The sequence below is a fragment of the Loxodonta africana genome, chromosome 6 (assembly GCF_030014295.1).
Source record: "Loxodonta africana isolate mLoxAfr1 chromosome 6, mLoxAfr1.hap2, whole genome shotgun sequence".
NCBI classification, from domain to species: domain Eukaryota; kingdom Metazoa; phylum Chordata; class Mammalia; order Proboscidea; family Elephantidae; genus Loxodonta; species Loxodonta africana.
The window spans coordinates 103,693,728-103,716,728 of record NC_087347.1 but is presented as its reverse complement, the minus strand read 5'-3'; the positions used below and the strand labels follow the sequence as shown (position 1 = coordinate 103,716,728).

Here is a 23,001-nt window from a genome sequence, read left to right as displayed (position 1 = left end):
AATAACTATTTTAAAGTAAGAATGGAAATACAAGAGTACAACTGTATACTACATGAAGACTGTACAAACACAACTGAATTTACAAAAAATGATTCATGAAAGTCTCACAATTCAATTATTTCACTTACCGCAATGACAAAATCAGAACAATGACCCAGAAATCCAATCAACTGCTCAGCAATTGCCCTATAATTCATTGGATAGCTTGCATTGCTACTATGTCCAGTAGGCTAGTTGCATAGTGGAATGTCTTTGACTCCATATACTTCACTTACTTCTCTGCCAAAATGTTTGTTTGGTAGTGTGGAGGCACAGATGCGAATTTAAGTTTTGATTTCATGTTCTGTATGATCTGATTTAGAGTTTGTGATTGGAAAATGGATGGCATTTAACATGTATGTGGTATGCTTATCTATTAAGTTAATTTGATGAAGTTTTTGTTTTAATTGGAAAGGCCAAAAATGATACTTCAAATTATTCTTTAATTATACATTTCTATGCCTAGAGGTTTAGTTGTTATTTTGTTAGTGATGATATGATAAATGAACTGAGTAACGGCAGAAGTAGAGTACCAGGAAGACTACTGGACTGGAAGTCGGGATTTAGTTCTATTGTTGTTGTTAGCTGCTCTTGGTTTGGCCCCTGACCCATGGTGACCCCGTGTACAATGGAACTTAATGCTGTCTTGTCCTGAGCCATCCCCGTGATTGGTTACAGGTTGGACTGTTGTGATCTACAGGGTATTCATTGACTGGTTTTAGGAATTAATTGCCAGGCCTTTTTTCCTAGTGTGTCTTAGCCTGAAAGCTCTGCCGAATTCTGTTCTGCATCATAGCGACCTGTGATTTACTCCTGGGCTGCTAACCAAAAGGTCGGCAGTTCAAATCCACCAGCTGTTCCTTGGAAACCATATGGGGCAGTGCTCCTCTGTCCTATAGTGTCACTGTGAGTCGGAATCAACTCGATGGCAATGGGTTTGGTTTTTTGGTTTTATTATGGATGAGTTGGAATTGACTTGACAGCTTTCGGTTTTTGGTTTTATTATGAATATGTTTGTTATCTGAGTGACACTGGATGGACCACATAACTGTTCTGTGCTTTATTTTCCTTATCTGTAGAGTGAAGATACTAATATCCTCCATACTTAAACTCATAGAGTTATTGTAAGGATCACACTAGTCAAAGCATATGCAAATAACTTAATGATATTTTCTTAATCATATACAAATGCTATGTTTATTTAAAATCATAGAAGGATATATAAACAAATAACCATTTATTTGGGCAAGCCAATATTCTAGGCTCTGTTTTCCAACTTTGAACCTAAATCTGTTCCCCAGCTTCCTCTTGGAGACATTTCCTAACCTTTCACCCACCCCTAAATCTTGGCCAAATGCTTATGTAAGCTCCAGAGAAGTTTCTGCTTAACTGCATTATAGCACTTACCATGTTCCGTCCACATGCTGTGTCTCTGTTTGTCTCCTGCACTAGACAGTGAGCTTCTTGAGAACAGTGGCAATATAGTTTTTATTTTTGTATCTCGTCTTCTACTTGGCTCAGCATAGATGTTCCTAAATGTTTATGAAACTGATCATAAAGCTTGGAGACACTATGATGGCTACTATATTTTTAAACAAATAATCCCATTTGAAAATTTTATTCCACATGGCTGGTTGACAATTTACAATAAATATGACTGCAATTTCTAATTGGAAACCTTTTAATTTCTTAATTAGCTTCATACAATTTATGTTATATCTAGTAGAAAGCAGTAAGAGGGTAATTATTTTTTTCTGCTTCTAATATCACTAGGAACATTTTTTTGCTAAACACAAAAATTCTTTGCAACTTCTTCCTTTGAAAGTTGTACCGAGCAGTTTATGGAATGGCAACCTGCCAAATGGTGATCCATTTTCTTAAAAACATCGTTTGAGACCATGCCAACCAGGCACACTGAGCTTATCTACTGCATCATAGTACAGTCACATAATTCGTGCAGAATTATGTTTGACATTAAATTATAAACCCTTAGCGTAATAATAAAAAAAATAAATAACTCTAAAAGCAAATTAAAAATATGTTTTCACTGGAGCAGGTTATTAGCCCACTGGAAACTTGATCTGTAGTAGTCAATCCATGGGCATGCTTCCATTTCTGGAGGGGTTTGAAGTTTTCTCTGTGCAGAGAAAAATCCCTAATTCATGAAAGGAAAATTAGCTAATAAAATAATTTTTTCCTCCTGAACCACTCTGTTGATGAAAACATGTCCACTGCAATCATAGAAATGAGTGACTTTTCAAATAACGTCGTTTGTGTTGCCATAAACAGAAGGATGGTAAGACCACTGCTGTTCTTTGCCAAAGGAAAGAGTAGCCAGCTGTGCTGGTTTTTTTTTTTTTTTCCTACTGCAATGTTCATAAAAATAATCTCTTCTTTTGGACTGGAGTGGTCCAGTCGGGAGCCTATCAAAGAGAATCTGGGTTCCCTCGAAGTTGGTGCTTTCTGAAGCCTCTCTTATTAGTAAAAAACAAAAACCAAACCTGTTGCCATGGAGTCGATTCTGACCCTTAGCAACCCTATAGGACAGAATAGAACTGACCCATAGGGTTTCCAAAGCACAGCTGGTGGATTTGAACTGCCAGCCTTTTGGTTAGCAGCCATATTACTTAACCACTGTGCCACCAGGGCTCCTCTTTAAAATGATGAAGCTGTACTTCAACTTGATTATACCTAGTATTTCAAACTCTGTAACTATCTTTATGTCTCAAGGGATTTTCTCAGGTGTTGACAGACCTACAAATTACAGATTGAGATTTTGCTGGTGTCTAAATGGCCGTTCCTAGCTTCTGAGATAGAAATCAAGGAATGTATGTTCTGACTAAAGCACATTAATTCACTGGAGTGTTGGCTGCCCTCAAGCTGAGATTAAATTTTTACATAGGTACCTCCCGTGACAGTACCATAACAACAAAATTTACTCATGAGGTTTAATTTTAATTGGTTTTCATGTAAGTAAATATTTATCCTTGCTTATTTACAATTAAGAATTTGTATTGTTGCTCTTAAAATATGTTTTAGCACCTGTACAAAGGTTTATGAAAGACAACTTGCATTCTTTTACAAAAACACCAAATAGGGATATGTTTCCTTTAACGAATGAGAAGTAAAGCCCACAGATCAGACAGACCGCATCTGTGGGGAAGATACAAAGGTACATTTTACCGAAGACAACGGTTCAAAACGATTGCCAGGTAACCTACAAAATTGTAATATGTTCCACTGCCAAATTCATTTTAGCATTGGGAATTAATTTTCCAACATGTTTTTGGAAGTAAGATGTGAATTAATTATTGCAGGCACTACGATATCGTTCGAAGTCTGAAGGTAGACAGCGATTCAGCTGAACGTGGAACCAGCAGCATAATTGGACTTAGTTCTTTTATCTTTCAAGGGCTCTTTTACATGACAACACAATATACACACAGCTCCAAGGGATACCTTTGGCACTTCTACAATTCTAATTTCTTTCCACACTGTCTTTCATTGTTGGTTCTTGGAACCCAAGCAGTATAAAGGAGGATGGAGGAATGCTTGCTGTTTGCCTGTCTTCCTCAAGCAAGCCCCTAGGTTCCTTGTTAGTTCAGGCAACATTTTCAAAGTTCTTTGGAAAGAGCAATTGCCTTTCCTAGCTAGGAATGTAAACCTTTGCTATGAATTTTAAGGGGACTCATGCCTCAGGGGGGTTCTGACGATGAACTCTCTGGAGCCTCTGGGATTGATCACGCACAGTCTCTTCAAGGGGCTACACGGTTAGGCTTGTGATGCGTGACAGCATTAGAACAGGAGCAGAAGACAGAACAGGATGGTTTAAAACTTCCACAACAGACAAGTTTGGAAAACTCTCAAGTAATACATGTTTGTCTCTGATAGCAGAGATCCAAAAGGCTATTTCAGAAGTGAAAATAAGTCCCTGGCCTATAAAAAGCGATGAAATGGCAGTAACTTGTAAGGGAGCCTAATCTATCTCCACTGCACTTACTTTCCTTTGACTATTTCCCTCAGTTTTCTCTCTTACTTTGTGTTTGTCTTTTTATTTCATTTTTCAGGCAAGAAATAGATCAGGACACATATCATATTAAAGTTTATCTGATAATATTTAAGAGGTTCACATTCTGTTAGAAGTCCCTCCCCCCCTTTTTTTCCTTTCTGTACTGCTGTTGTTGTTATGTGCCGTCAAGTTGGTTCTGACTCATAGCAACTCCATGTACAACAGAAGGAAACACTACCTGGACCTGCGCCATCCTTATACTTGTTATGTTTGAGCCTATTGTTGCAGCCACTGTGTCAGTCCATCTCGTGGAGGATTTTCCTCTTTTCACAGACCCTCTATTTTACCAAGCGTGATGTTCTTCTCCAGGGACTGATCCTTTCTGAGAACACATCCAAAGTATGGGAGACAAGTCTCACCATCCTTACTTTCAAGGAGAATTTCGCCTGTACTTCTTCTAAGACAGATTTGTTTGTTCTTCTCTTACTAATGGGTGTAAAAGGAACTTCAGCTGGTAGGGCAGAGAGCATTAAAAAAAATGTAGTAGCTTAAATACTGCAGATGGTTTTTCTGGGGCAACAGGCTTTCTCAGCTGCGAGTCTACTCGGTCAAAGACTCATTGGTTATGAGTTAGCTACACTTATATTTGGCTTTTGAGTTCCAGATTGAATATCTCTCCTCCGGCTGAATTTTATTACCATGTAATAAAATAAAATCCAAGGTACTTAAACTCTTTTTAATGAGGACTACCAAAATATTTTTAAGCAGTAATTTTGTGGCTCTCCCTTTCTCTTCTCCATATTTTAATGAGTTTTGGAGAAAAAAAAAAAGTGAACATTTAGGCTATGTCTACATAACATTAATATAATGATGGAGGCATAAAAATTTCAGATAAACAGTCATTTTGTTTGTCTGAAAAATGAAATAACCAGGCACTTCTTTCTTTAAAAAAAGAAAGCCTCCCCCCCGCCCACCCCCGGGCTGAACTGATCAGATTAACTAGGTACTTGCATCAGAATTGGCACAGTGGTTAAGAGCTACAGCTGCTAACCAAAAGGACAGCAGTTCGAATCCACCAGCCACTTCTTGGAAACACTATGGGGCAATTCGACTCTGTATTATAGGGTCAGTATGAGTCGCAATTGACTCGATGACAATGGCCTTTGTTTTGGTTTTGCCTCAGAATTAAGGCAGTTACAACTGGTTTAAAAAATAAAACAAGATGATTTAAATACCGATTCTCTTCATTGTCCTTTTATTTTCTTCTGCTTTGACCAAGTTACTTTAAACTTGAATTTGGATCTCAGCATTTTCTTAAAAAAGCAACAAGTAAGCAGGCAAGCAAGCAAACCAACCAACCCCAAATTACCAATTCTAATATTTTTCTTTTTTTAAACTGAACAATTGACATTTTTTAGTAAAAGAATTTATGTCTAGAACATGAGGTCTGGATCCTTTCTTTGCTGATAAACTAAACTGTTTAGTATATGTATGGAGAAAAGTATATATTCATTTAAAGAAGACCATAAGCAATGAAGTATTTTTTATCTCATTGACTGTCTACTGGTTTTTTCTCTTTATAAGCTCCCTCTTCACTATAAACATAAAATATGCAACTAGGGCAATATCATGGCTAAATTACGTAGAATTTCTTTAAGTTATTGAAGTGAGGTAAAATTAAAAAAAAAAGACTCACTCCTGACTTTTTCAGTGGAAAACAATATGGACTCTTCCTCAGACATTTTACATGCAGTTATTCGAAGTTGCACTAATTTTGTATCAGATAAAGATATTACACATATCTTCACCAACCAACACACACAGCAGAGCACACTGGCTATGTCTCTTGCAAGCATATGGTATTCATCATTAGCAGTAGCGGCAGCAGCCACCTCTTTTAGTTGACTGGTGGAAAATAGAGCTCCAACTCAAATCTCTGTCTGCTCGCCATAGCTTTTTCCAGTTAAATTGGTACCACAATCTGTATGGTTTCATCACTCCATTGGCAGTTTAATATAAACATCTGTTTCCAGTCTTTTATATCCTATCTGAGATTTATTCAGTCCCTCTGAGTTATCTGTCCTTTTCTCCTTCCCCATTTATTTCCCTTGACTTCTAAATGATGTTGTATTTTCCCATATTTCCTTGATCTTTTTTTCAGATGTGTGCATCATTAAATGTATTTAATTATATATATTTTTTTCTTCTGGAGTCTGAACTGTTTGTTTATAAGTCTGTCATATCTCCTATGAATTATTAAGCTTTTTATCCTCATGGTTCAGTCTTTTTGGAAATAAAGTAACATGACTCCAGGTTTCAAAAGTGGAGGTGATTTTTTCATTGTGATTGGCATCAAGATCAAACTGTGAATAGTTTCACTCAAGTTAAAGGATTTTGGCTACTCTCCACCAATTTTTTTTTTTTTTTATTTACCAGTGTAAAATGTTAGGATTTGAAGGTCCTCTGCTTAGGATTCATATTATTCTGTTTTCTGTGCTATTAAAGCTATAATGTTGGAAAGCAAGGGCATTTCCTGCGAGGTAATAATCTATGAGAGAAGCAGAGATCCTGAATCAAAGACAGAAGAGTCTTTTAATTCAACTATTGGTTAAATGTCAGGAAATGTCCGGCCCAGAGGTCATTATTATTAAGTCAAATAGAAAGCTTTTATTTTCCTATCTCCTTTTTATTTTGGGAGCTGTTCATAAAGATTGATGCTCTGTAAGTCACTAACTACACGGAAATGGTAGAATTCTGTCAACAATTGTCAAGCAGAACTTTGTTCTTATTGTCCCATTAAGCTTAATATGAGGTGTTAAATTTAATGAAATGTAGTGAGTGAAATGTTATTTTCCTATTGGTTACTGTAACAGTCATTAACAAGTAGGACACGACTAGTACTGAAAATAGAATACGGTATCCATGACAACATAGAGTTCAGCTTTTCCATTTTCAGCAAATGGGACAGCAATTACTTAATATTTTCTTGATTTATTAATTTCTTTATAAGTAGGAGTAACAAGAAGACTCTTGAACTGGGCAGTTAGTAATGCAATTTAGCTATAGTTTTTAGCTACATCATTCATATGACCATTTACTCATCCCTATAAACATTTGTTGAGATTTCACTATAAGGTAGACAGTTAGAATACAGAAATCAGTTAGATATAATTACTTGTGTTTACTTACTAATCTGTAGTGAAAAATTTCACTTTTTTTTTTCCACCACATCAAAGACTCTGCTTCTAGGTATGGCTAGCATCTGTCTCTCTCCCAAGCCCACAGCACCTTCCTACAGAATCAGTCTCTTTTCAAATTTATAATCCCTGACATGGGCGGGTGACCCAGTAAGCAAGGTAAGCACGGGCTTACTTGTACTTACTGACTAACCTGTAGTGAACAATCTACAGATTAGTCAGTAAGCACAAGTAAGCCCATGCTTACCTTGTTTGCTGGGTCATCTGCCTCTGCTGCCCAAGAGGTGTTTATGGTCTAAAAGTGGACCCCTGTACCAGCAGCGTCGGCATCACCAGGGAACTTGTGAGAAACGCAGATTTTTTTTAGGTCACATCCCAGACCTACTAAATCAGAAACCCTGGGGTGGAGCCCAGTGATCTTTGTTTGAACAAGCCCTCTAGATGATTCTGGTGCTTTTTAAAGTTTGAGAACCACCAGATGAATGGAAAAATTAAAATCTTTTCAACTAGTAATAAAATCTTGCCTTATATCCAAAATGATTGCAAAATAAGAGGATACTTTCATTTAAGAAAGTTAGAATTACATAGATTTTCAAAGCTTCCATAAATACTTCTTCTTTAGGTTTGTAGCCAAGGAGTATAGAGCATGGACTAACTTCACATGATTTATTAAAAATGCCTAATGAAAATCTTACAAATTCCATGGCTCTTGCTACATCTCTTCAGTGAGCCCATTTGTTTCATGAATAGACCAGGACCATCCTTTAAAATAGATTTGTGTATTATAAGGAAGGAAAGGTCACCATCCTACTTATGCCATAATCTTGAGTCTACTATGGTGGTAGGTAAATAAATGTTTAATAAGAGCTTGGCTGCTAACCAAAAGGTTGGCTGTTCGAGTCTACCAGCTGCTTTTTGGAAACCTTTTTTTTATGGGGTAGTTCTACTCTGTCATATAGAGTCGCTATAACTCCGAATCAACTAGACAGCAATGATTTTTTTTAATTAGTGGAATTAAACCTTGAAAAGAATCACTGAAACTTTCCATGTGTTTCTTCTTTTATGATATGAAGGTGGAGATGGTGGTTTGGGAGGGATAGTGCTCTCTTAGATCTCTTCCAATTTAAATACTTTGTGATTCTATCTTTGGGAGTCTGCATGTATTCATATAATCTCTCTCTCTCTGGGTGATCCAAATGATGAAATACTCGACTACCAGCTGAAAGTTTGGTGGTTTGAACCCACCCAGTGGTACCTTGGGAGACAGACCTGGCAATTTGCTTCTGAAAAGGTATAGCCTTGAAAACCTTATGGAGCAGTTCTGTTCTGCACATATGGGGTCACCATGGGTCAGAACTGAACTAACAAAAACAACAACAAGATATATATGGGTCTTTCCAATTTTACTCCATGCATTTATTTATTCTCCTTATTCCTTATTAAATCTTGGTTATTAGCACAATTTTATCTCATTTTTTTTTTAGTACAATCATGGCCTTGAATCTTCGCCCACTCAGAACTGCATGTGTGTTCTTCCAAGTCATCACTCTATACCCAGAACTGCCTTTTCTTGAACACACCACAGGATACCTCACCCTTTTACTCTTAGGAGTCCATCTGTTCTGTGAAGCATTCCAGTGACAATAACCACCTACCACCTTGTGCTGTTATACAGTTATCTTTTCACCCTCATCCTGTTGATCTTGAGTGTATTATTTAAGACGAGTACTTTTGTTCTTTCTTTGCTTTTAAATTATAACTGGTGACATGCTTTATAAACTCATAAAAATTATACTTCACAAAGGGACGTCCAACATATTAGGTAAAGCCATTTATAACAATATGACACCTACATGAAGAGAGAGTTGCATTGCGGGTAGAGTAGTAGGTTATCTCAATGGTTTATTGCAATGTCAAGTATTCATATTTTCAGGTACGAGCCTTGTGGGACCAGTTAGCTTTAGTATATGCTATAGTTGAAAACTTTAGCTTTGCAATATTCGGCTATTTCAAGACTAAGGTGATGTTACTGGGAGTATGAAGGTAGCAGAGTGGTATAGTATAAAGGACAGTATTCAGTCTATCAGACCTGGGTTCAAATTCCATCACCAGTATTCGCTTGTGATCCTAAACAAATTAAATGACTTTTCTGAAACTATTTTTTTAAATGCAAAATTATGAGAATAATTCTCATGTTTTAGAATTTCTATGAAGGTTGAGTGAAGTAATGGATATTTGGAAGAACTAATTGCAGGGTCTGACACAAACCAATTCAACGTATGTTTATATCTACAATCCAAAGCTCTACCGAGAGATATAAAAAATAACTTTCTACCTGATTCCTCCGTGTTAGTTTTTTCCCCAAGCCCTATGTATCAACAAGATGAAAATGCACTCATCCTCTCCCTTCACCCCCCAACCTACCTCTCCTGTATTCTAATCTCTGGATGAATGACATTGCTACTCAAATACGTCCTCAGTCAGAAACTTTTATTTCTCACTTCTCACATCCAACCAAGCACTGAGAGCCAGTGGATTTTGCCTCTTATATTCATTGTTACAGTCAATGCCTTAATTAAAACTCAAATACCTTGCTTGCATCACAGTCATTTCTAAATCAACCTCCCAGTTTTCAGTCTTAAAAAAAAAAAAAAAAAAAAGATTAAAACCAAGCCATGGCCATACAGTCAATTCTGACTTACAGTGACCCTGTAAGAGCAGAATTGCCCCACAGGGTTTCCAAGGCTGTAATCTTTACAAGAGCAGACTGCCACATCTTTCTCCCATGGAATGGCTGATAGGTTTGACCTTTCAGTTAGCAGCCCAGTGGTTAACCACTGCACTACCAGGGCTCCTTTTTCTCAGTCTAGGATGTTGCAATTCATACTCCTTACACGGGGGGATCTTTTTAAAAATAAAAATCTGTTCATGTTATTCTGTTCCAAATCATTCAAAGGTTCCTATAACCTACCGGACAAAATTCAAACTTTTTAGCATGATACTCAAGCTCTCTCTGGTTTCAATATTTATTACTCTTCTCTATACACACTGAGGAAACCCTGATGGTGTAGTGGTTAATCACTACAGATGCCAACCAAAAAGTCAGCAGTTTGAATCCACCAGGTGCTTCTTGGAAACTCTATGAGGCAGTTCTACTCTGTCCTATAGGGTTGCTATGAGTCTGAATCAACTCGACAGCAGTGGGTTTAGTTTTTTTTTTTTTTATATACACACTGAAGGAACCCTGGTGGCACAATGGTTAGGACTCATCTGCCAACCTAAAAGTCAGTGATGCGAACCCACCCAGAGACTCTGTGGGAGAAAAGACCTGGTGATCCGCTCCCGTAAAGATTACATTATAGTGTTACTATGATTTGGAATCAACTTGATGGCACACAACAACAACATACACCCTGACACCTCTCATTACCACCACACATTTCTCTACAGTCACCCCGAATACATTACTGTTTGTCTTAGTCTGAGTTCTAACAAAAGCAGAGCCCGAGGCAAGGATATGGTTGCAGTTTATTTGGGTGATGATAGAAAGGAATAGAGAAGATAAGGTATGTTCTTGTCAGAGTATGTTACTGAAGTTCCTACAAAGGGCAATAGAGCGTCATTCTTTGAAACCTCTGAGGAACCTGTAGTACCACCAGCATCGGCAGAAGGATAGGAAGCTGAGGTGTTCGTCTATCATCTCCACTGGTTGAAGGATGCCTTTGGGTATAACACTCAACACTTCCAAGCTGTATTTGTGCAGGGGCTAGTGTGCTTCAAGAACTTCAGAGAAGTGCTTGAAGTGAGAAGTGCTTGAGTGGGATGCTGACTCTGAACTTGCACAGAACTGTGTATCACAGCTGTAGCTGAAATCACTGATGGGCCAAGGGACATGGCAGTGAACATGAAAGAATGGTCATACTGCCCTACGCTTCTGTGCTTTTCATGAATTATTCCCATGTACCTAATATGTCTCACCTTCTCCCAATTCATATCCTTAAGTTATATGATCCCTCGAGTTTCAGTTCCAGAAGTAGCCCTGCTAGGAATTATCCCCTGATCATCAGTATTACCTGACTGTCTTTCTTTTCTACTGCCATCGCATTCAGGATGGTGCTACACCATGCCGCATATCATATACAGTTGTTAGTTGCTGTTGTGTAGATTCTGACTCATGGCGACTGCATGTGTGCATCGGTAGCACTGCTCATGGGGTTTTCAAGGCTGTGACTTTTTGGAAGCAGATCACCAGGCCTGTTTTCTGAGGTGCCTCTTGAGGGGTTCGAACTGCCAACCTTTTGGCTAGTAGTCAAGTGCTTAACTGTGCCAGCAAGGGATTCTACATATCACTAAATGGCACTTACTGCTTTACTATCTTTCTGTCCCTAGAATAAAAACACCTTGAGAGTGGGCAATGTTTATTGAATAAATGAAGGCATAAACAAATAGAAGAAAATGGAGCCACCAGATCGATCTTTCCAAAGTGTTATTTCCAATCATGTCATTTTTTTTCGTCAAAAATCATTACCTCTACCTTGCTAACACATAATGATGACATTCTTTAACTTGAATTTCTAAGTGGTCTATGCAGTAGTCCTCCCTTATCCATGGTTTTGCTTTCTGTGGTTTCAGTCGCCCTCATTCAACTACGGTCAGAAAATGTTAAATGAGCAGTGTGATGAAATCTTGTGCTGTCTCACTCTGTCTGCACAGGACGTGAATCATCCCTTTGTCTAGCATATGCACGCTCTATACGCCACCCCCCGCCCCCGCCACTTATCGCTTAGGAGCTGTTTCAGTTATCATATCAACTATCAAGGTATCACAGTGCTTGTGTTCAAGTAACCCTTATTTTACTTGATAATGTCCCCAAAGTGTAAGAGCAGTAATGGCGGCAATTCGAATATGCCAAAAAGAAGCTGTAAAGTGCTTCTTTTAAGTGAAATGGTGAAAGTTCTCTACATCATCACAAGAAGGGTAAGTATAGAGCGATAAGATATTTTAGAGACCACCTTCACATAACTTTTACTACAATATATTGTTATAATTGTTTTATTATTAGTTATTGTTAATTTCTTACTGTGCCTAATTTACAAATTGAACTTTATCATAGGTATGTTATATGTATATACATATATATATATGTATGTTATATAAACACACTATGTATAGGGTTTGGTACTATCTGTGGTTTCAGGCATCCATTGGGGGTTTTGGAACGTATCCTCCATGGATAAGGGGGGGGGCTATTATAATGCAATCCCAAACATTTTTCTAACTTGATTACCCATTGCCCCGTGTATCAATCTTTCACTCTAGCCAGACTGCTCACTCACTGTCCTTTCCGTCCTTATGCCTTGGCCACACAGTTCTGTCTTTCCTTTCCCTTTTTTTGAAGTATGAATCACATATATTTCAAGGCCTTGTGTAAATCCTATTTAAAAGAAAAAGAACAAGAAGACCTTTCTGACAATTGACCTATAGCGGTTATTTTCTCTCCTTTGAATTCCTAAATGTGTTTGTATCCAAATGATTACTAATGACAGTGCCCTGTGTATATCATCTGCACGTACTGTATGTCTTCAATTAGGGTCTATATTCCTTGAGGTCAGGTTCTATGTCTTAATTATACTTGGGGGTGAAGTTGCAATTCTGGGTATCTAATCTAGTTTCTAGGATAGGTTCTTGTTTATCTTGCAAGTGCAAAATATTTCTGATGATATTTGCTTACACATCATTCATTTCAAACACACCTTTAGCTCTGGATAGTCAGAGAACTTCATATTATACAGAAAAGCTTTTATCTGACTTATAAGAGCAAAGCAGGTAGGCATTTCTTTGAAACTTTACCAATGGGAGAGGAAGAAAAAATGAAAGTGTCCAAAAAATGGGAAACCATAAAAAGGAATTATTTAACAAAGCAATTCAACAATATCTTCTAGAACAATGGAACTATGCTGAATTTCAAAATAGCCAAAGAATAAAATTATGTTCACTTTTGAAAAAAAGTTAAAACTGTATCCATATTCCTATTTTGAAATTTTTTTGCTTAAAACATTTATTTGATTCTGTTATGTTTTAATGGGGGGGGGAAGTAGAATGTGGTTAAATGATCTTGACATATATTTAGCTATTGATTATGACAATCTTATTTTTATTTTATAAATTATTGCTATTTAAGAGATGTGGCCTTTTCATTTTGGAAGAATTGAAAACAACTGGAAAGTGGATTTTTTCTTTATTTAAATTTTTTTTCTTCGTAGAGAGGAACTGGGAGACTGGGGGTTGAGATGGTACAGGTTTTTGCTCTAATACTTTTGTATACTGTTTTTTTTTTTTTTTAACCACTAGCATGAATTATTTAATAAAAACACTAAAATATTGAAAAAACATCTTCCTTGATTTTCATCCCTTCAAGAAATGGAAGCATGAATGTGGAGTATGATAATATTGGCACTTTCAACTTTTTTGCCCTGTGTGAGTATCATTTAATATTGAACCAATTATAAAATATGGAAATCATATGTGTTTAAATGGACGTTGGTTTATCAGTCAATGAAGCTGAACTAAGACTACGTTGAATGATAGAAAAATAATTTCTTAGTATTTAATGAATTGAACAAACCTTTGTTTATATGATATTTATAAGCTTTAATTATAATAGAATTCAGAGTTTTGAACACAGTATGTTTTTCAGGTTAATTCTGTGGGTTTACTTCTTTGTTTTTCTTCACATATGATAAACTTAAGCTGGAGATTTACTTATAGTATGCTAGAAAATTAAAAAAAAAAAAAAAAGATTAAAAAACCTCTCCCTCCTCCCTTTTGGCTACCTTCGCTCTAATTCTTCCAATATTAATACAATGTTGCTGACTATGTTATGTTGTTACTAGGTTGTGCCAAATCAAGAGAATAATTGGACATTAAGATTCATCTCTGAATACATTAATTAGATGATTTCTTTATTTCTGTCTTAAGTTACTAATGATTTCCTCTCCATAACTAGGGAAACTCTGGAAGAACTCATTAGCCTTTTGGGATTCTACAGCTACTTTATGATGATTTTTGGTGGATGTGGCCATTCTGGTAACATTAGAGTTTATATCAAGTTCCAAAAATTAAAATTTCAAAAAGAAAGGGTACTGTTTAGATTTAAAATGTGCTCCCTTCAGGAGGTTATTTCTCTTCAGATAAAATACACTCCAGAACAATGGTACCTATGGAGAGACATGAGGACCCCATGAATACTAATGTGCTCATCAGGATGATCATTGAGAAGTCACATTTTCTCTAAATACTGAGATTCTACAGATATCTCCTATACATGCAGAAGACATAGCCACAATATACCTCATTTCAGAGGTTATATGCCTTACTACACCGAGAACTCATTGTGAACAACTCAGTCTTCACGTTTGCGTTTCTAGGGCCTTGCCCAGTGCCATGTATAGGAGAAACTCAATAAACAAAAAAAAACAAAATTAGCTAATTAAGGAAATCTTTTAACCTCTCTGAGTCTAAGGATGTTAAGCCAGAAATCTGCAGGCCTTCCCTGTTGTAATATTCTATGAATCTTAAGCAGAACTATTCTTTTTATAGGTAGTGAAAACTTTTCAAAGATTCTTTTTCATCACCATGTCTTAAATTACTATAATTTGATAACATTTCGTATAAATAAGGTTTTACTTTGAAATGATAAAGTTTAATCAAATGCTTTATATCTTTCATTACAGTAATACATGCAGGTAAAACACATCAAACGTTAATCAGCAGGAAGCAAGGATGTCGGGGGTGAGCTGAGAAAGTACCAGCTTGGAGCTCAGAGTCGCTAACACGGGAGAGGCGCTAACATGGGAGAGGCTCTCCAAAGAAAACTCAGCCTCTTTCACCATTTCATTTAGCCTGAGTGGGCCTGTTTTTTCTTTTTTTTTTTAGCCTGCCATCTTTCTTCCATGAAGTCCTTGAGTAGTGCAAACGTTTAACGTGCTTGGCTGCTAACTGAAAGGTTGGAGGTTTGAGCCTATCCAGACATGATTCTAAAGAAAGCCTTGGCAATCTACCTTCGAAAAGTCAGCCATCAGTTTTATTCTGACACACATAAGGGTGCCATGAGTCATAATCAACTCAAAGGCAACTAGCTATCTTTGATCCATATGCGTTGGTGCCATTTTCTTGACACAATGGATGTTGCCCCAAAAATCTTCAGTGTACACTGATTTTTTATAAATTAGATCACGGCATACAACATACAGGTTGTACGGTGACCTTTAAGATCCTTTAGGGCTTGACATTAAAAGGAAGCAGGTTAAGAATACTTTCCTAAGTTCCTCTGTTTTTCCAATATACTGAAATTTATTGGTAGTAAGTTCGAGTTTTCTGGATATTTTTCTATATGGTGGATTTTGCCAAAGAGCTAAAAATCAAATGACTCTTCTTTCAAATTTGGAATAGAAAGAGGATTTTTACTGCTTCCACTTACTGACTGCTGCTCGCGTAGAATTGTCTGTGCTCCTGAAAGCTGTCAACTATAGTTTCAATTTTTATATAACCATTAGAGGTAAAGGCAGGGTTATGGCTTTCTCTCATGGCCTCCCTTGAATTGACAGATAGGAACACTCTTCAGAAAGGAGATACAGTTGTTGCCTTTTTAAAATTGTAAAAATATGTATAGAAAAAAAAGATTTGCTAATCCAACCATTTTTACACGTATACATTTTGTTTATTCGTCTGTTGATGTACATTTTGGTTTTTCCACATTTTGGCTATTGTGAATAATTAGCTACTACTTTTTTGTTAATAGTCATTTGCAATCTTGTTGTTAGGCCTTCCTCTTTTTTCACTGGCCCTTTTCCTTACCAAGCATGATGTCTTTCACCAGAGATTGGTCCCTCCTGATGACATGTCCAAAGTACCTGAGATGAAGTTTTGCCATCATCACTTTTAAGGAGCATTCTATCTGCACTTCTTCCAGGACAGATGTGTTTGTTCTTCTGGCAGCCCGTGGCATATTCAATATTCTTCACCAATAGCATATTTCAAAGGTGTCAATTCTTCTTCAGTCTTCCTTATTCATTATGCAGCTTTCACATGCACATGAGGCAACTGAAAATACCATGGCTTAGTTCAAGTGCACCTTAGTCCTCAAAGTGACATCTTTGCTTTTGAATGCTTTAAACAGGTCTTTTGTAGCAGGTTTGCCCAATGCAACATGTCCTTTGATTTATTGACTGCTGCTTCCGTGGGCATTGATTGTGGAACCAAGTGAAATGAAGTCCTTGTAAAATGAAATCCATGACAATTTCAGTGCTGCAATTTTACAGGTGCTGTAACGATTGGCTAGCAAACAAAAAAGATTCATTAATTTGAGTATAATCAAAGATGTATATTAATGAAAGAATTATTATAAATGTATAATAACGTATTTAAGTAGTAATAATAGCCTTAGAGCCTAGAATGTAATTGAAAAGTTTTTGGGTATATGTGGATGGGTAGGGTGTTTTCATGTGATCATATTTATAAAATACTCTACCTGTAATGTAATTGGTATTGGCGATTGGCACTGGTAATTGGTAATTGGTATTGGATGCAAGGAGACAAGTCAGAATGTCTAGAAAACAGCAAAAATGCTAGTTTTGACTGACTCAGTGACAGTGACAATGAGAAAAGCAGGCAGTGGCCAAATTATCACTTCAGTAGAGAATTTACAGGCATTCAAGCATTAATATTTATTGAGTACCTATAATGTGCTGAATGTTCTTTATGGTGTAGGAATTAAAAAAAATGAATGTTAAAAAAAAAAAAAAAAGATAAAAAAACCCTTCCCTCAAGAAGTTGTGATGTTCCCAAGTTTGGTTAACTCTGTGCTCATATATTCACTTACTCATTTGACTTTGGTGTGCATTATATGGCTTCTTACTCATAGGGACTCTTTAATTATCAACAGATAATGAGCTTGAAATCACTTTCAAAATATAAACACAAATATGTTGTTGTTGTTAGTTGCCAACAAGTCGATTCCAACTCACGGTGACCTGAAGTAATATTTCTTTTATGGTTTCGTAATTATATCTAACTGCAGCTAATGTTTAGATAAGCATAGATTTCTTGAGTATACAGAGATTGAGAAGACCCACAGAGTGTGCTAACCAGTAATGAAATGATTGTGATCACTGCACTGCCTCCCTCCCACACCCCAATTAGTTGATTGAGTCAACTCAATTAGAGTTGATCTTATTTTATGCATTTAGATTTAGGACATGGTTTTACCATCCATGGCATCTTTTTTTTCTAAATTTTTATTAAAGAAAATTTCACACATAAACAAAAGTAGAGAGAAAAGTATAATGGTAAAATTCCATATTACTAATACCACCTTCAACATTTATCAACATTTTGATAGTCTTGTTTAATGTATTCTTAATTTTTTGTTTGTTTGTTTTGCGGGAGTATTTTTAAATAATTCCAGATGAAATGTTATTCATCCATTGATATGTCAGTAGGCATTTTTTCTGATAAGGATTTTATTTTTTAAATAACCATTTTATTGTTATTGTATCTAACAAAATTAACAAAAATATCCAATTTACATTTAAATTTCTTCAAGATGTCTTTTTTACTGTTGGTTAGTTCAAACTGGGATTTAAAAAAGGCATTCAAGCAAGGTATTACACTTGGTTTTATGTGTCTTAGTTATTTCTTATCCTATAAAAGACTTTTATGTTCTGTCTCTCCCTTCCTCTCTCACTCCTTACATTTCTTTCTCTCTCTCTCTTTTTTTTCATGTTATTACTTTGTTGCAAACACCAGTCATTTGTCCTGAGAGGTTTCCCTTCCCTTGAGCTTTCAGTTAGCCTGTCCTTCTATCTCCTGCATTTCCTGGAATTGGTAATTAGATCTGGGCTTGATTTGTGACTTGGAAACCCTGGTGGTATAGTGGTTAAGAGCTATGACTGCTAACCAAAAGGTCAGCAGTTTGAATCCACCAGGCGCTCCTTGGAAACTCTGTGGGGGAGTTCTACCCTGCCCTATAGAGTTGCTGTGCGTCGTATTCGAGTGGACAGCAGTGAGTTTGGGGTTTTTTTTTTTTTTTTTTGATTCATGGCTTAGCTAAAATTTTTATGAAAGCAGGACTAGATCCAAGGGTCCCATTGCAGGTCCTTTACTTGGAAGGTCCACAGGACAGGAATGAGAAAGTAGAGTGAGACAGTAGAGGACGAAAAGTCCATTTAAGAGTGGGTCGTATAGGGTTGCTATGAGGCAGAATCAACTAGATGGCAATGGGTTTTTGTTTTGTTTTGTCAAAATGACAACTGTAGACAGCAAGGCTGAATTCCCTAGAGACCTCTGAGAAGCTTAGAGAATAACTCACAAATGTATCCCCTGGCTCCCATTTCTTTTTGGTTGAAACCTGCTAGCTCCTGCATACATTCAGTGAGTTGTAACTATTCCCCAGAACGGCAGCAGAGATTGGAGCTGGGTAGAGGGATGTGAAGTGTGTGTACCATGGGGACCTGCTCCTATCAGTTTCAGGGTTTTTTTGTGTTGTTTTGTTTGAGGTTAGAACATTTCATATGTGGTTCTGTGTATGTCCTATTGAGTCATTGCATGAGACATATAATGTCTGGTTGTTCTACTTTAAATGATTCTGAGCTTGACCAGTGGGTTTGGATGGTGGTCTCTGACAACTTTCCATCTAATGATTTTAATGTTCATTGATGATCATTGCCTGTAACTGTCATTTTGTTCAGGGTTGCAACATGATGAGATTTTTTAATTGCTTCATACTTTTTGTGTGCATTAGTTAGAATTCTTCTAAAAGAAGAACTTTTCCTTATCAATTATTTGGTTATCTTAAAGACCAGTTGATATGGGAAAGGCAGGATAACTTCTTACTATGTTTCCTCCTCACCCCTTTAAAAATTCATTTTTCGGAGTAATAAATTGGCACCCTGGCAACCTTTGATGCAATTCATTGAATCTTATTTCTACCCCTGAATAGTACTGCAGCATGTCCATGCTATCTAAATGAACAGTGGAATGTGGTTAGTTTGGTTGTTATTTCCATTATTAACCAATTATCAGGCATTCCTGCTTAGGGAATGGGAGTTGAGGTATAGACGAATCAATGAAGGATTCAACAGTAGGCAAAAGACAAGTGTAAGATGAGGAAGGCCAAACGGGCTTCAGTTTGTAGCACAAGGTGAGTCAATGGGGAAAGGAGGGCAGTAGTCTTGGTACTGGGAAAATCACAAAAAATCGCTTGCATAAATTAAGATGTGTGGAACTCCAAATTCCTGCTGCTCTGCTGTATTTTGGAGCTCTTGGTTCTGGTTCTCAAAATAGAAACCCAGTTCTTTTGAGTCCTATTTTCCCAAAAATTTTTATGAAGAAATGTTAAGACCTGAGAATCATAGTACCTGTTGTTGTCAAGTTGATTCGGAGAATCATGGTAGCAAATTAAATTGAAAACCAACTTACCTCATAGGTAAGTAGGGTGGCCAACTCATCTGGGTTTTCTTAAAAAATTTTCCAGTTTTAGCACTGCAAGTTCTGTGTCCTGGGTACCCCATTAGTCCAGGCAAACCAGGATGGTTTGTCACCCTAGCTAAAGGAATCCTTTAACTTACAAGTTATTTATGCCTCATGTTCATTTTTTTTTTACAATAGAAGAGTACAAATAGATTTCATTAGTTTCCTGATACATCCCATCTCCCTCTTCAGCCCCGATTTGTTTCTCTTTGTGACCACCAGCACATGCTTATAAAGGACCATGAAGGTAAGGCTGTGCTCTGCTTTCAGAGAACAGAGAGGATACAGCCAAAGGCCATATGGGGATCAGAACACATCTATTGGTTTCACTAACACCTACTTTAAGTTAATCTGAAAATGAGAGTTGGGAATAATGATTTCTGCGTAATTGTTTTGGTGTTTGTAATAGTTATATCTTGATGGGAAAAAATTAATCTTCTGCAAAATTGTTTTGTTTTAGGCTTGAAACGGAGTTGACTGCATTGCCGAAGATAATGTCACTGAGTTCTCATGGCACTTTGCAGATCTGTGGAACCACAGTCCTGCTAGTATCTTTGAATAAGATCTTGGTAAATATTTTATTTTATAATGTTTTCTTATAACCAAGTAGCCTTAACTGGGTACAGACAATTATTCTGGCATGAGAGTTTTCTTTTTATGAGAGGTTCCCTTCCCATAATCTCACAACGTATCTTATCTAAGTGGCATAGTGGTTAAGTGCTAGGGGTGTTAATCAAAAGGTCAGCAGTTTGAATCCATCAGGTGTTCCTTGGAAATCTATAGGGCATTTTTACACTGTCGTACAGGGTCTCTGTAAGTTGGAATGGACTGGACGCAGCAATGGGTTTTTTTAGTTCCCATTTGGAGTCCTGGTGACGCAGTGGTGAAGAGCTGGGCTGCTAACTCAGAGTTTGACAGTTCGAATCCACCAGGGGTTCCTTGGAAGCCCTATGGGGCAGTATTCTCTGCCCTGTGGGGTTGTTATGAGTCAGAATCGATTCAAAGGCAAGTTTTAGTTACCGTTTCTGTGCATGCTCTTCTCCTACTCTATTTGGTGTAACCATATAGATGTATCCTTTTTATTATTAACATTAGCCAAACATTCTCCCTGGGGCTTTATCACCTCCAGATCAAGCATATTCACAGACGGGGGATGAGAGAATGATTGAGCTGTTTCTCGGAATTCCTACCTCATTGGCAAGGACTTTCAACTGAGACTGTGGCTAGGCAAATTTCAGCAAAATTCATGTGGGAAATATGTAGAAAAATGTTAGTGTCCAATATCAGAAGATAGTAATAGAAGGTGCAATCTAATAAGGAAGGTAATTAACAGCCACATGGGTCACTTCAGTTCATACTTGCAAATAATTCTAGGCACATTGACTCATGAAAAGAGGGGCCTGTGTAGGATACAAATGATATTTTTGAACATCAGCCAACAGATATGTCAGTAATCTGCCCAAGAAAATAAAGAGCTATTGTTGCTTGAGTTAGAGTCTTTTCATTCATTAATATTTACTGTTCGATGGGCCACATATAAATAATATCTTTTCTTAAAACCAGAGTTAAAAGTCAAATTTGGACTAAGTAGGTTTTAGGTTCTTAGTCTGGGGAGCCATGGATCTCTCTGAAATTGGGTTTCCTCATCTTTGACTGAGTGACAGTGATGATTGCTCAGTCCACCTTGCTGGAAATTCATCAGGATCAAACGACAGAATGTCCGGAAAAGTACTTTTATAATAATAAACACCAAATGAAATATAACCAAATATCAGTTATAGAGCTGTCTAATATCTTCTAGAATGCTTTTTTGAGGGGCGCTATAGGGTTTCCATGGAGCCGCTGCTGGTACATTTGAACTGCTGACCTTTCGGTTAGCAGCCAAGCCCTTAACCACTGTACCATCAGGGCTCCTCTTTAAAGTGTATTTTTTTAAAAATCATGTCAATTTTTAAGATTGCTCACCAGCACGTTGTATTATGTGGTGCATAGTAGATATTCAGTACATAAAATCTTTCTTAATTTATTGAATCCCATCTCCATATGTATTTCCTTCTAGGAAGAAAATATTCCAGAACTGTCTGATATTTTTCCTTATCTGAACATCAGAATCTGTCTGGGGTTTTCAAATGCTCTATCTACAGATACTCACTTCCTTTGTACTGAACTATTTTGGGAGAGGAAACAGACCTTGTTTATTCCTAATAATACAAATTTTACTGCATAGAATATAACTTAGCCACTGTCTTTACTGTTTTAAACATTTTGCCAAGAAAACAGTTTTTATCCTGGGGTAAACTGGATGCCTAAACAGAGTAATTCTCACCTCAAAGTCACTGACTGACGTACATCTTAATGCTACTTTCAAAATATAAATTTTGATGTGGTTTTGAAAGATGAATAAAAATTTTGAAGTTAAAAAAAAAAAAAGAATATGACCGTGATTTGATCACCAAAAATACAGATACAAGCACTCCATTTGTTTTTTTAAATAATTTACAAATTATAATGGCTACTGAGAGAGAGAACAACAATATATTTTTGCGTGGTTTTATTATGCACCTATTTTAGTGATCAGGTTTCTTTTGGAATGCCCATTTAAGACCTTGTGATATAGCTCTTTAGATTTGCTGCGCCTTCGCTCATTGTATTTGCTTTCTTTAAGCTTTAGTGCATCAGAGGGAAATAGGCCACTTTCTGTTGTGACAAAGAGAGAACTCAGGAACAGGGCAGTGTTTTTCCCCTCACAGGTGATGGAGTTTGTATAAAGAATGCGGCAGATAATGGCAGGCTTGTCCTCCGAACAGATGGTGATGGTCTTGTTGCTAGGATAAGGCCTCAAGAATTTAGTTTTTAATTCCACATTATTTGCCTCAGTGCCATGACTATCCCTAGGTTTCCTGAGGCAAAACTACAAAAAAACACACAGAAAGAATGACAGAGAGAGAGAGAGAGAGATGGGGAGACAGAGCAAAGACTGGAGCCAGGTCAACAGAGGCTTTGGGGAAAATGCCTGCTCAGCTGTCTGCAATCACCTGGGTTTGAAAGGCAGGCAGGAAGGAAGATTGGTTTGGCAGGAGAACTGGGCCTTTGATGCTTTCGATACCACAGAGAAAAATACCCATTTCTTCCCATTAGAAGTCTGTTGACTTTCCTAATTAAGATAAACATGTTTCTGAAGGAGTTAGCTCTTGCAGCATGACATTTATAAAAACAACTATATAGACA

General features: G+C 37.0%; 1 long non-coding RNA gene across 1 annotated transcript in view; it reads left to right on the top strand.

Moving 5' to 3' along the window:
• Nucleotides 1–23,001, top strand: part of LOC111749453 (uncharacterized) — a 267,250-nt gene that overhangs the window by 130,352 nt on the left and 113,897 nt on the right. The window contains exons 6-8 of the long non-coding RNA XR_010322319.1: nucleotides 8,730–12,222; nucleotides 13,597–16,565; nucleotides 20,234–20,342. This is a non-coding gene — a long non-coding RNA (uncharacterized LOC111749453). The remainder of the gene's footprint in view (nucleotides 1–8,729; nucleotides 12,223–13,596; nucleotides 16,566–20,233; nucleotides 20,343–23,001) is intronic.